The sequence below is a fragment of the Schistocerca americana genome, chromosome 7, assembly GCF_021461395.2.
Source record: "Schistocerca americana isolate TAMUIC-IGC-003095 chromosome 7, iqSchAmer2.1, whole genome shotgun sequence".
Classification (NCBI taxonomy): domain Eukaryota; kingdom Metazoa; phylum Arthropoda; class Insecta; order Orthoptera; family Acrididae; genus Schistocerca; species Schistocerca americana.
In genome coordinates this window covers 490,693,087-490,708,072 of record NC_060125.1, presented here as the reverse complement: position 1 = coordinate 490,708,072, position 14,986 = coordinate 490,693,087, and the positions used below count along the sequence as shown (strand labels likewise).

Genomic DNA, 14,986 nt, shown 5'->3' with positions numbered 1-14,986 from the left:
TCTGGATGCCGCTCCCCACTGCAGAAGTGTTCCCCTTCTTCAGCATCTGCCAGTGATGGTGTCTGTCCCCCTTCTTCAGCATCTGCCAGTGATAGTGTCCCCTCCCAGAACTGCTCCCTCTGATGTTTCTCAGTCTGACACAAATTGGCCACAGGACCCACGGGTTTACTCCTTTTCAGGCGGAGTCCTATAATGAATCTTGTACTGAATGGGAGTTTTGTCTGGCCCTCTCCTCTCCTCTTCTCCCAATTAAGCCCCTGGCCCCAATTCCATCCATAACCAGTCGCTTCAACACTTCAATCCTCCACAATGACGGTATCTCTTCTGGGTGTTTAAACTTATTTGGGTGAAAAGTGCTTTTTACCATTCTCACTGGAGGGACAGTATTGTGGTTCTTGTCCTTAAACCTGGTAAGGTAACATCATCCCTCAATGGTTACCAGCCGATGAGTCTGACTGATGTCCTCTGCAAGTTATTTTAACCGATGGTGGCTCAGTTGTGTCCTGGAATATTGGGATCTTTTGTCTCCTTATCAGTGTGACTATCAGGAAGTTTGGTCCCCAATCAATAACGTGCTTTGATCGGATCAGCAGGCCTTTTCTCAATGCCGCCATCTTGTTGCAGTTTTCATCGATAGTTGTAAAGCCTATGACACGGCACCATCACATCTTTCTTACACTCCATTTTTATTCACCAATTCCCCATTTTTATTCACCAATTCCTGTCCTACCTGTCGTTCCAAGTCCAGGTTGGCAACATTCTCAGCTCTCCACTGACACGGGAGAATTCTGGTCCACAAAAGTGTCCTTTTTCTCATCACTATTAATGGATTTGTGGCCTCCATCGGACAGTTAGTCATCTCTGCTCTGTATGTGGACAATTGCTGCATCTGTGCTATTTCCCACTCAGTGGCCTCTGCAGAGCGACAGCTTCAGGGCGCAATCAGGTGCACATCTGCATGGACCCTCTCAACACAGTTTTCAGTTCTCACCCCAAAAATCCTAGTGGTGCGTTTCTGTCACCATACTACAGTCCAACCTGGTCCAGAGCCCTACCTGAACATCCAATGCCTGGCTGTGGTCCCTCACTTGTTTCTTGGGTCTTCTTTCTGACAACATGCTTACTTGTTTGCCCAATATCTGCATTCTGGAAAATTGACCATTTCCATAAACTCATTTTCTTTCGCTTCCTCACCCATGCCTGTTAGGGTGCAAATCGTTTGACTCTTCTATATCTTTATCAGGCCTTAGTTTTGTTCTATCTGGTTTATGGTTGTCAAGTTTATGGCTCATCGGCCCCTTCCACACTGCTCTTCATGGATCCAGTCCAACATCGTGGTATAAGTTTGGCCAACGGTGCCTTTTGCACTAGCCCTGTCGATAGTCTTCTGGTTGATGTTGGGATCACTCCTTTTCCCCACTCTTTTGGTTCAGCGGCCCTAGATCCTGGTTTCCTATGCCTTTGCTATCCCCTCTTTCCCCGCTCACCCCTCCTATTGTATTCTTTTTGCAGCTTTGGAAAGTCGCCCACCTGCTGCACACCATCTGATGGGTTTACCAGTTGGGCTCTGCCTCACTTCTCTCTGCCATGATTTCCATCTTCCCTCTTCATCCTGTTCCCCCACATTCTTTCTGGAACAATGCTCCTGGGTTAGTTCCTTGGCCCTGGGTTTGGATGGATCTCTTCTAGGGTTCAAAAGCCTCCATTGTTCTGGTTGTGTTCCATTCTTTATTGCAGTTGCTCTTACATGAGTTTTTTTTTCACCAGTGCCTCTAAATCTGCCAGTTGAGTGAAGTATGCCTTAAAGCCTTTTGTTGGCAAGGAATACCATCTCTTGCCTGCTAGTGTGTGGTGTTTACTGCAGAACTGATGGCCATTTACTGCCCCCTCTTCTTTATTAATTTGTCCTCCCTCATCTGAGTTTTGTAATGTACAGACTCAGTAGGGGCCTTGAGGCTATCGCCTAGTGTTTTTTTCCACTGCCCCTTGGTCTCTGCCATAACTACCGTATTTGCCAAGTTGTGGGCTGTCTGTTGGAGGGGATGTGTCATCCCCTGTCTGATAAACGTAATGTGACAAGAGCATCACAGCATGTGACATTCTTCCCTCCACCTCTTCCAGTGGAAATCTACCATTCTCATATCAGACATACCAGGCTGACTCATGGCTTTTTTGCTGTGTGATGAGCTGCAGCCCCTTTGTAGTTGCAGGGACCCCCCTCAAGATGACCATATTTTGCTGGACTGCCACTGCCTTTTGGCCCCTTGCATTAAATAGGCACTCCCACCTTTTTTTTGTTCTAAGTGTTAGCAGACAATCCTCACATGGTTATATCTGTCCTCAGCTTTCTTCATGAAAGTTGTTTGTCTTACCAGATTTAAACCTGAAATTCCTTCTGGAATTGGAGTCCCTCAGTTAGCATTCGTGTTGGTTTGGTTGCCATTAAACTGGAGGCATTTTGTCTGATCCTTCCATTTTTTCTGATATTTTGTTTCCCCTTTCCTTGTGTCTTCTTCCCCTGGTGTTGTTCCCGTTGTGTCAAGATCCTTTCATGGTGTGGGATTGAGATGGGTCGGCGGTGCTGCTGGCACACTGTCATGCATAGTGCCTTTGGGGTGCTCCGTGCTCTTGTTCTCTGCCACTTCCCCCCCCCCCCCCCCTCCCCACCCCCCTCGCCACCTGTTCTTTAGTCTTCCTGCCGCCCTGATGTCCCTCTTTGTTCGCCTATTTTCCTTTCCTAGTGACTGAATTGTGATGTTTGTGTTGTTCCCTCCATAGTTTCTGTCACCTTAGATCGTAGGACCAATGACCTCACTATTTGGTCCCTCCCTCCTCCCCTCAACAACCAACCAACATTCTCTGCCACCCAGTTTGCACATTGCAGTATTTGCACATAAGTATCTTCCTAGTTTCATCAAACACATCAAATTTTAGTAAAGAAAATTCATTTTCATGAGCAAAAGCTGTCACTACCATATTAATAAACTGCAACACAAAAACAAACAACAAAATACAAAACTGAGTGCATCAACAATCAGGAAAATTTTCCAACATGCAATACACCAACAGATCAAAGAATCCACCAGACATTGTTGAATGTCTTGAGCCAGGTTCACACAAGCAACAAAACTGTTGCCACAGCTAATGGCATACTGCAGTTGAATGTCAGTTTTTAGTGGTGCAATTAAAGAGAGACAGCTTTTGTCATGCCACTAAAAGTTCAACTTGGTTGTACTTTGTTGCACCACTTTCCTTCCATCACTGCTCCCTGGTGGCAATATTTCAAACCACAAGCATTCTGTCCGTTAGCTTTAAACATGTTTTCATTTTATTACTGAAAAAAGTGAAAACTGTGATCAGCGGGTACACATTTGCAGCTTCTGTAACTACAAGAACAGCAACCTTTGTTTAATTTTCTGCAGCAGTGCGTGGGGGGGGGGGGGGATGCATTGTATGCTTTTCGGCTCCCAAATATGATGTGGCAGCTGTTAAACCATAAATTACTTATTTGAAATGCCTATATCAACGATCACAGTGAAGTCCTAAAATCTTGGAAGAATGGCATGATGATATTTACATGCCAGTTATTGGTTAGTTGGCCAATGCAGACAGCATTTTCATCTCCATGTGTTATTTCTTTTGTGTTTGCGGTCCCTGATTTATCCCTGTGCAAAATCTATTTTCAGATCCAACATTTGGAGTTCATCTTCCTTGTATTTAACTCTTGTCACTGCTCTAACATCATAACCTGCACTATAACATTCATACCTGCCCACATGATTTCAATGGATGCCATATTGAAATCTGTGCAACTATGTAGAATTTGTGGTGTCCTATGTTAACAGTAACTCATGATGCCATTACAGAAAGCCACAAGCTGCAGTGCCACATTAGTTGCATGTGCGAACCTAACTTGACTCCCTCGCGCAGGAAACGGAAGTCAGCAACACTTGATACTACGTAGGTTTCGTGGCCATAACTGAAACTGAATTTTCCCGGTTGACGTCAAATGATGTGATTTCACAAATTTCATCACTTATTTGCGATTTTGCTTAAAAGTAAATAGTTTTGAATTTTGAGTAAAATTCTTTGTTTCGCAAAAAAAAATGGGGCCTCTGGGCATACGTGGCCTTGACATGTTTCTGAACAAAGAAATTGCCCATTTTACTTCCTAAAAGCCAATACATACTGTCCCGTCATGGCACTGTCACATCACGCCATCATCACGTCAAGGTGTATTCACACCGTCCGTCACGTCATGGCAGGTCAAGTTAATTCACATCACGTGATCTCATCTTGCATTGCTGTCCTCAACTGTTCTTTTCACAGAAACTGCGATGTTTGGAAGATGATTTGCAAATGTTTTTACGTGCAAAGTGCACATACACAACGCTGTAGCTTATATGCATGGAACCAGGGATGTTGGAGTCCACATTTGTATGAAAGTGACATTTATTGGACTCAAATGGTTTGCAGCTTGCAGGGATAGCTTGTGTATTAGAGAAGTCAGGAAAAAGTGCAAAACAACACAAAGAAAGTGCATGGGTATGATAAAAGTCATTACATGGTACAGAAGGGGAATTTCATACGTTATACAGGGAGCTTGAAGAAGAGGAATCTGGAATTTGCTGGTATGTATAAAAGTCTACTTTATTAATGTATTAGAGGGCAAGTAATAAAGTACGCTCATGTTGTACAATATAGACTGATGCGTCACTACTTCAATTAGTCTGTCATCAGTTATTACAAATTTTAAGAAAATAAATTAAAAATGAAACAATTTATAGCAAGTAATAAATAATTGCTATCAACAACACAAACCACGATGAAATGAAATATGGAGATCTGCCCACGGCTGTGTATTGGGAGGAAATGAGTTTGTAGGTCACGTGATTGTCAACAGACGGATGACGTCAGCTGTCAAAAATTTCCTCCAGAGGAACCTATATGATTCCATGACATTACGTGATGTGATGGACAGTGTGGATGCAGCCATTTGAAATGCATTGTAGAATGTTTTGACATGACGGCCAGTGTGAATTGGCCTTAAACTAGCAATTAGCCAATTTTGAAAGTTCTAGACTTAAACTATGCTACGCATCAAATAACATATAAAACCATATTGCCATATTATATAGAATTAACAAACGAAAATAAAAGATTTAACTGTAGAGACACGGTCCCATATGAAAACAGGAACAAGTGACTTGCAGATTAACCATGGCACCACATCAACAGTGGAAAGACTCGTGCTGTAAACATATACCAGTATCGTTTGGACTGAAATACTGTCATGATGGGATGTTCTGCGAGTGAATGTCAGCAATGTGTTGGCAGAAAAAAGTAATGAAGAAAGCTGTCAGGAAGTTGGCTCAGGATGAAGTTGTGTATTTCATTAGTTTGTATGAGGAAAGGCCAGTGTTATGGAATGCACAGTTACTGGATTATACAGGAATTGAGATAAGAAGCAAAGTTTGTTGGATGAAATGGCCTAAGTTTTTAACACCTCAACAGAAGACATTTACCAAAATATCCACAATGCAACAAATCAGGCATAGTAATTTTATAACATAGATTAATTAACATAGAAAAATAAATGAAATTATGTATGAAAGTAATTGACATGGTCACTGCCGGCCGGCTGGTGTGGCCAAGTGGTTCTAGGCGCTTCAGTCTGGAACCGTGCGACCGCTACGGTCGCAGGTTCGAATCCTGCCTCGGGCATGGATGTGTGCGGTGTCCTTAGGTTGGTTAGGTTTAAGTAGTTCCAAGTTCTAGGGGATTCATGACCTCAGATGTTAAGTCCCATAGTGCTCAGAGCCATTTGATTTTGGTCACTGCCAGCTGCTATGCATGGTCCCAGTAGTTGGAGAGACAACCAGGAGGACCTATGACGTCATATCCAGATTTATAGCTAAAGAAGACGTAAAAATAAACAGAATTGTGACCACTGAACTCGATTAAAAAAATGAATTAACAGCTAAGTGGTTAGCTGTCAATTGTGTCTTTGTAATATAAGTGCAACAATCTCAACCAGAAGACACACATAAATGAAGAAGAACAAATGTTATGTTGCTATGTATATAAATATCAGTACATTTAAATTATGATGGCTAAAAAGTTTGTATGCCAGAAGCCAATAAATTAAAGTAAGTTCAAAAGTAATTGTTTTGGAACTCAGAAAATTGCCTTTTTAAATTCGAATAATATTGCTGTACCTACATGGTATTTATTGATTATATTATTACGTTGTATGTTAAAGAACAGACCTTCAGGAATTTAAGAGGGGTTCTGTACAAGTCAAAGTGTTGAAATAGATGTATGCTGTAAATGCGTCATTTGTCAGTATCCAGCCTACTCGGCTTTTTAATGTCTGTTATAAGCAGTCTGTCCTTAACGCTAATGAATTTACTCACAATTGTGTCTAGATTGGCAATTTTGGGTCCAATTATGAAGAGAATTTCTTCCATCTCCATCACTGTCCTTCTCATGAAATTTTGATATTGTTCTTGATTTTCCATCACAACCTCTACAATGAGGTTCCCTCTGCCTAATCACTTTATCCAACATAAAAATGATTTTTCACATTTTTCCTTTGCACTTAAGATATTAAAAATGCAGCTGCTGCCCCACGCTCTTCCATTGCAAACTTTTTCTTCACGCCCAAAACTACAACAGAAAAATCTCACAGAAACCCTGACCCTGCTGTGCACAAACACTTCCAACATCTGCCCTCACAAGACTCTCAAACACTTGCAGGAAGTACTCGTAATTCACATTTATTGTAAACAATACTGCGAGTACTAACTGAGAGTACAAACCTTTGTGATTGCATAAAGCTGTCACATGTATCCCAACCCTTTAGGATGACTTAAAAAGTATCCACTGTTGATTTTTCTAGCAACATTTATTCAGGAAACCAGATTCAAATTCATTGTAAGATTTTAGAGGGTTTTTGTTCAAACAGAATATTTTTAAATTAATTCACTGCAGAATTTGCTCATATAAAAGTATTTGAACATGTGCCATGAATCACTCGTAACTATTCTCTCTTTTATTTTTTCTAATGCTTCATCTGTTCATTTACAATCATCCATGTTGAAAAGTTGTGGTGACAGTATCCTTGTCTACTGTATCTTCCAATACCCATCTCTTCTGTTTCCTCATTCTTACCACTTATTTGTGAACATTTACTTTGTTGTTGTTCTGTTCTCCCAGTCTACAACATCTTTCAAGATCCTCTGGAAGGTACTCCAATCAACTCTGTCAAATGTCTTTTGCCAGTCAACAAAACAGATTAAATATCCCTATTAACTTCTACTATTCTATGTTCTATTGTCCCCAAACATCTATCATACCTCATTTTTCTTTTCCTTTCCTTAATTTTAAAACTAGTCCTCTCCCTAGTTTCCCTCAATTGTTCATTTGGAACTTTTTATTACAACCCTACACACAGCCTTTGCTCTGTGGCAAACAACACTAATTGCCCTATAAACTTTACATTCTTTGCTATTTTTTCCTTCTCCATTTATCCAAGCCCTTCTTCTAAAATTTTTAGAATCACGTTTTTATAAATATGTTGTCCATTAGGGGGTGACTGATTAGACAAAAAAATTACACAGGCCAATGGAAAATTTTTTTGAAAAACGTTTTTTACTTTGATAGCTGATCTTTATAGATTTTTATGAGCTGAATCCAAATCTAGCCATAGTTTTTTGTACCACTCATAGATTTCAAGCAATATGCATTTTATTATATAGTATAAAAATCCTATGGTATACGGTAAATGGGGTTATTAATGAAACGCTTTGTTACAACATAAGCATGGTTTGTACTTGCAGTAAACTACTTAAAACATTGATATGTGTTAATAGAGGTTTCACTTGTCAGCTGGAATTGGTTTGTATTTTCTTTCTCTTTTTTTCTTTGAAGCTCCTTGTGTAGCTTTTTCTGTGATTAGTCACGTGCTGAACTTCTCGGTGAAGTGACCAACAGTAGTCCCCCATCATGTTGGTATTCCAGGGGCCTTGGTAGCATTTTTCCATTACTAGTTTTGGATGAATCAATACCAAAATCATTCATCAGACCGGGAATGTCTGAGCAGTACACTAAATCACCTTCTTGTTGAAAAAACTTGGAAAATTGCTGCTCTCTCTTTCTATACATGTATATGCTGGTTCCAACTGCCAATAAGTTCTTTTCTTTTAATCTAGAGCCAAGCAATTCAGCTTTTTTGTTCATTAAGCCCAGATCCCTAACCAAATTGTTAAGCTCGGACTGAGTAAACAATTTGGACTCTAGACTTTATGTATTACAATAGAATCCATCATCATCTGGTTCATCTAAATAAGATTGTACATCAGAAAACACTTCTGTTGGAATAGAAACCCGCAAATCTACACCATACCTTACTGGTCAGATGGCAGGCAGAAGGTTAGAGTAGCTTATATTACCTTCTTGCTTTTCGACTTATGAGCAATAATATCAACACTGCAAAAGCAGCAATCATCGGAATGATTTCTTGGCTCCCTCCATATCATCGGAACAGCAAATCTAAAGGCTTTTTTTTTCTCTTTTTTGGACCATTTTCTCAGATCTTCGACACACACATAACATACCTATGTGACACCCAAGATTTATCTTGATCGCCAAGTTTAGGTCCAAAGTACGATAGATAAACCTTTTTTCACAAAGTCTATAATGTTTCTTTGGTGTTTTTTAATCACTAATTCACCACAAATATAACAAGAACTGTCAGCAGAGTTTTTACAACCACAATTACACTTTGTAGTGAGCACATGTATAGGAAATGGGAAAGTGAGGTTAGGTTGACGGTAAAGAAAATACCATCTGTTAACACAAAAATAGAATCGACCATTTTGAGCCAGCAAATGTTTTTCATCAGTGCTACCAATGTCATCTACATTCATTACACCTCCTTTTTAAATTATTTTGATTATATAAAAGCTGTCAAATTCTTTAAAAAATCGCTTAATTTCATAAATTTAACTGTAAAATGTGAAGAAATGGTGGGTGATACAGTTTTTTAAGTATCATATTTGGATTTCCCATGCTTAAAGACGTAAAAATAAGGTATTTTCAGCAAAAAAGTCTTCCATCGTTAGCCTGTGTTATTGGTACCCTACCTTGCACACTTTTATTTTTTACATAACTGAATTTGTTTGAGGTATGGACACATGTTATCTTCTTCACAGAGAATGCTGTGACAGGAAGGTTATGTGTTGTCTTGCACTGGAGGAGAAACATCAGTGTTTTTTACAATACTTTCTACATATGTGTGGAAGCTATTTGTGCTGCACATCTAGACAAATGTATTTACTGTATATTACCACATTAAGCTACTTGTGTTTGTCACTATAGTCCGATTCACAAATGGTGGTGGCTCATGCAGATTGTGGCATGGACGGTAACTGCAGTGTTGCCATTTCCAAGCAACAGTTGTGGTATGAGTATCCACATGCTTTGTGCTTGAAGAAAGTATGTGTCCTGCAAATTACTTCTCTCACTAGCTCATGTAGAATTTGTTGCTGACCGCCATCAACAGCGATGACAACTCATATCAAATGGAGTAAAAATTCACTAAATTGCTCACTACCATCACATTTAATGCTTGCATTGTCTACAACATTCACAGCAGAGCACTCAGAACACTATTCAGTGCTCAGGATGTTGGACAATGTAGGTATTAAAACCAGCCTAAACTCAACCACAGTTGTTTGTGACTCCAACAATACACACTTTTCAATGTTACAATATTTTACAAACCTTGCAATTCGAAAATGTTGACTATCACAAAGATTCTGGACGTATGACAAGAGTTACTTCAAAGATAGGGAGATGTGAAAATCCTGTATGTTGGGTGTTTTGCAGTTTATATGTATTGTATGAAAGACACCTTGTTACCATGAGATGCACCTTAAAAGTATTTAATTTGCACACCAGTATTTGGGCATATAGCCCTTCATCAGTGGCATATATTTTGTAAGTCTGTATCAAATGATGTATTTCATGCCATAAATCCTTCAGAGCTCAACTTCTCCACATCTCATTTTCTTGTTGCAAAGCATCAGCATTTTTCACATGACCACCCTGGCAATTTATGATCACCATTAGCACCTACTCCAGCAAGGGTCTTCTCCATTTTGATATCAAGACTTTCTGTGAATACAGACTTTTTGCAATCCACAGATCATAGCACTCAAAGTAGGACAGAAGTTTTTCATCCTTGTTATTTCTTTTTCAATGGCTATATTCTCCATCTACATTCTTTTATTTACCTTTCCATACTACACTTTTCCAATCTCCAACCATCATACTTTTTAATTCCCCTTTCCATTTTCTTTATAGATTTGTGCTATTTGTTCACACATTTAACCTGTTTCTTCTTCTTCCATATTGGCTGTTGCTTCGTGAACTTGAATGATCAAAATATTCACATGGTTGCTCAGCATTTTCATTTCCAGTACTTTGTCATGCAGTGGCTTAACTCCCTTAATGGTCTTATCTAATTTTTTCTTGTATTTCAATCTAGCATTATTTGCCTTTCTCTCTCCTCTAATACTACTTTTTAGTTTCTGTGTTCCTGTTCTCCTTCGCAGCACACTTACGTGGTCCTAAAATATTAATACTGTTCATCTTCATTTTTCTTCTCAGGTTCTTCAGTTTGTTTGCTCCATTCATCATTCTTATATTCCATTGTCCAGTTATCAGTCAAGATATTTATGTTTTGCTCTCATTATTCTGTACAGTATCACACTAACTGCTCTCATAATAAAGCATCAACCCATAGATCTGAATGTGGGTTTATTATTCCCAAAATTCTTCTTCTCAAGACCTGGCATGCACGTGAGATTTGTTTAGTGTGTCAAGGGATATCAGTAGGGTCTTTACATTGGTAGTTTCCTGTTGTTTTCCACACCCTATGATGTTAACCTTAGTTTGTTTTCCACATCCTATGCTGTTAGCTTTAATAAGTTTATCTACCTTTTGGAAGTGTTTCTTGTTCCAGGGGCATGCGAAAGCCCACCTTTCCTCCCACTCATGCACCTTCCTAAGAGGCTTTATATGTAACAATAATTACACCCTCATCTGTGTATTATTTATTTAATTGCAACCAGCCCACCATTTTTAGACTCCTCTGCAAAATAGGGTGATCATCCTATCAATGGGAATCATCACCATGCATCATATAAAACAAGCAGAAACCACCACTGTCTGCAGAATTAGCATTTATGGTGAGTTTGGTTGCAGCACATCAACTCAAGTTGACCACCAGTGTCAGATGAAAGACTCTCAGATGCGGAAATAAATTATCAGTTACTATTACAGCAAATCTGTACATAAATGAGTTATATGACGTGACATATTCTTATTTTAAGAAAGCAGGCACAGTATTTGAGAGAGAATCAGACCTCAAACATAACTTTTTTGAGAACATTTTCATTAACAGTTGTCAATAAAACCAGAATGTTAGGTTGTTGTGAATTCAATAAATTTTTCTTAAGGAACTTATCACTACTGCTTATTTAAAAAACTAAAGTGTTGCTGTCAGCCGGCCGGTGTGGCCAAGCGGTTCTAGGCGCATCAGTCTGGAACCGCGCACCCACTACGGTCGCAGGTTCGAATCCTGCCTCGGGCATGGATGTGTGTGATGTCCTTAGGTTAGTTAGGTTTAAGTAGTTCTGATGACCTCAGATGTCAAGTCCCATAGTGCTCAGAGCCATTTGAACCATTTTTTGTTGCTGTCATAACAGAGTATAAAGTCTAATAAAAGTTTACATATTTCAGGTTTCTCTGCCCACGCAGTTTCATACTATTCAGAATACTACCTGCTGCCCTATACACCTGGCTATAAAGCTCCCAAAGCTCCCTAGCTGCCAGGCATTAGATGCAAAACATTGTCAATTTTTGTTCTTACAAAACAGGATAAATATTATGAAGTGAAAGAACCCAACCTCCTCCTAGTGTCAATTCACTGAAACTGGAATGTCATTCTGGAGACATTTTCTTCTAGAATAGCATGGCAGATTACACTGAAGTGACAAAAGTCATGGGATAGTGATATGCACATACACATATGGTGGTAGTATCACATACACGAGGTGTAAAGGGCCAGTGTATTGGCAGAGCTGTCATTTGTACTCAGATCATAGGGTTCGAGTGTGGCACAAATCTTAAAAAGCCATTGACCCAAGTTGTCAACAAGGCACTGTGCAAGCTGGTGGTGGCTCCATAATAGCATAGGTTGTGTTTACATGGAGACCATTTGCAGCCTTTCATGGACTTCATGTACCCAAAAAATTATGCAATTTTATTGATGCCAATGCAGCATGTAACCTTGTCACAGTTGTTCACAAATGGTTTGAAGAACATTCTAGACAATACAAGCAAATGATTTGACCACCCAGATTGCCCAGCATGAATCCTTTCGAACATTTATGGACATAATCAAGAGGTCAGTCAGTTCATGCACAAAATCCAGCACTGGCAACACTTTTGCAATAATGGATGGCTACAGCGTCAGCATGCCAATGGCCTTGCCATAGTGGTCACACCAGTCCCCATCAGATCACCGAAGTTAAACTCTGTCGGGCTTGGCTAGCGCTTGGATGGATGACCGTCTGGGTCTACCGAGTGCTGTTGGCAAGCAGGGTGCACTCAGTTCTTGTGAGTTCAACTGAGGAGATAATTGATTGAGGAGTAGTGGCTCCAGTCACGAAAACTGACAGTGGCCAGGAGAGTGGTGCACTGACCACATGTCCTTCCTTATCCACATCCAGTGACACCCATAGGCCGAGAATGGCATGGCGGTCAGTACCATTGGGCCTTCTAAGGCCTGTTGGGATGGAGTTTAATTTTATAGTTACAGAGGCAGCATGGCTCAAAATTTCTGCATAGGACTTCCAACGATGTTTTGAGTCCATGTCACATCAAGTTGCTGCACTAAACTGTGCAAGAGGAGGTCTGGCATGATATTAGGAAGTATCCCATGACTTTTGTCACCTCAGTGTATACTGTATCATTGCCACATTCTAAATACTGAGTTACACATATCTGCAAGCATATCATTTGTTCTACAACAACGAATTACTGTGTAAGATTCGAGGTGATACATATGAACCATCTTCCTTTCACTCAAACCATTTTATTTATGGGCTTTGCCCCATCAACAGATCACCTATGGCCACACCTTTGCTCCTCTAAAAGGAAGGCAATGTCAACAGCTGTGGCTGGGACAGTGCAGTAGCTAGGTAGTTTGGCACCCAGTGCAGTGTTTTAACTTGTCACACATTAAACTAACATAAAATAATAATTTTTTGTGATTTCGGGGTGGAAACTTTTCTTGATGCAAGTAGTTAAGTAAGCAAAATATAGTTATTTTGTAACTTTTTTTGAATGAAAACAGATAAGTAGGATCCATCCAAGACATTCTTTTTTCGGAAGTTTGGGAGCTGGCAGAAATCTTCTGAGGTGTGAAATTTCTGCAAGGGTATGACCTTCAGATATCTCATCATAATTCTCAACTAAACTTTTTATTATTTTTGGAAGTTTCATTTCCGAGGTTTTAATCAGGTTAGTCCATTCCAAAACAGCAGATCTGACACATGCTTCATGGTTTTGCAATGTATATCAATTTCGTGTAGAAACCTATCAACCCATTCTAACATTGACCTTCAAGTTCCTGGTGCAAGGACTGTGTTTCATCTGCAATGTTCTCTCCTGGTGCCATTTTTTTCTTCCTGATTTTTCAACTTCTTTCCATAGGAGTGTCCATCATGTCACATATGTCCTTTGAAAATCAAACTGCTTCATCAATAAGACAATTTCTCTTGTCTCTCAAAATGAATTTTGGCTCCTCATCTTAGTAATACACATTTCAAACCTGGTCCAAGTATCTGTAAATACTACTGAGCATGATGTCTTCTAAAACAATATACCATAAGACAAAAGTGAGAAATCACACAATTTAGGCAACAAAGTTACAACATATGTTCCGGTTTCTGTGCTTTCAAAAGAATCAGACAGTTTAAAGCACTGAATCACAGGTTTAATAGCTTCATATTGAGCATTCATTGTACCCTGAAGATCCAAAGAAACTGGTACACCTGCCTAATATCGTGAGGGACCCCGCAAGCACACAGGAGTGCCACAACACAACATGGTATGGACTCGACTAATGTCTGAAGTAGTGTTGGATGGATCTGATACCATGAATCCTGCAGGACTGTCCATAAATCCATAAGGGTAAGAGGGGGTGGAGATCTCTTCTGAACAGCACATTGCAAGGCATCCTAGATATGCTCAATAATGTTCATGTCTGGGGAGTTTGGAGACCAGCAGAAATGTTTAACTCAGAAGAGTATTCCTGGAGCTGCTCTGTAGCAATTGCAGATGTGTGGGGTGTTGCATTGTCCTGCTGGAATTTTCCAAGTCCGTTGGAATGCACAATGAACATGAACGGATGCAAGTGATCAGACAGTATGCTTATGTATGAGTCACCTGTCAGAATTGTATCTAGATACATCAGGGGTTCCCTATCGCTCCAAGTGCACATGCTTCAAACCATTACAGAGCCTCCACCAGCTTGAACAGTCCCGTGCTGACACGCAGGGTCCATTGATTCATGAGGTTCTCCCCATACCCGTACATGTTGATCTGCTCGAAACAATTTGGAACGAGACTCGTCCGACCAGGCAACATCTTTCCAGGCAGCAACAGTCCAATGTCAGTGTTGATGGGCCCAGACAAGGCATAAGACTTTGTGTCATGCAGTCATCAAGGGTACATGGGGGGGCCTTCAGCTCTGAAAGCTCATATCAATAATGTTTCGCTGAATGGTTCATATGTTAGCACTTGTTGATGCCCCAGCATTGAAATTTGCAGCAATTTGTGGAAGGGTTGCACTTGTGTCACATTGAACGTTCCCTTCAGTCGTCGCTGGTCCCATTCTTGCAGTATCTTTTTC

The 14,986-nt window shown here is 40.0% G+C and overlaps 1 pseudogene; it reads left to right on the top strand.

The window, feature by feature from the left end:
* Positions 1 to 12,547: 12,547 nt before the first annotated feature.
* On the top strand, positions 12,548 to 12,666 carry LOC124623395 (annotated as a pseudogene).
* Positions 12,667 to 14,986: the final 2,320 nt, after the last annotated feature.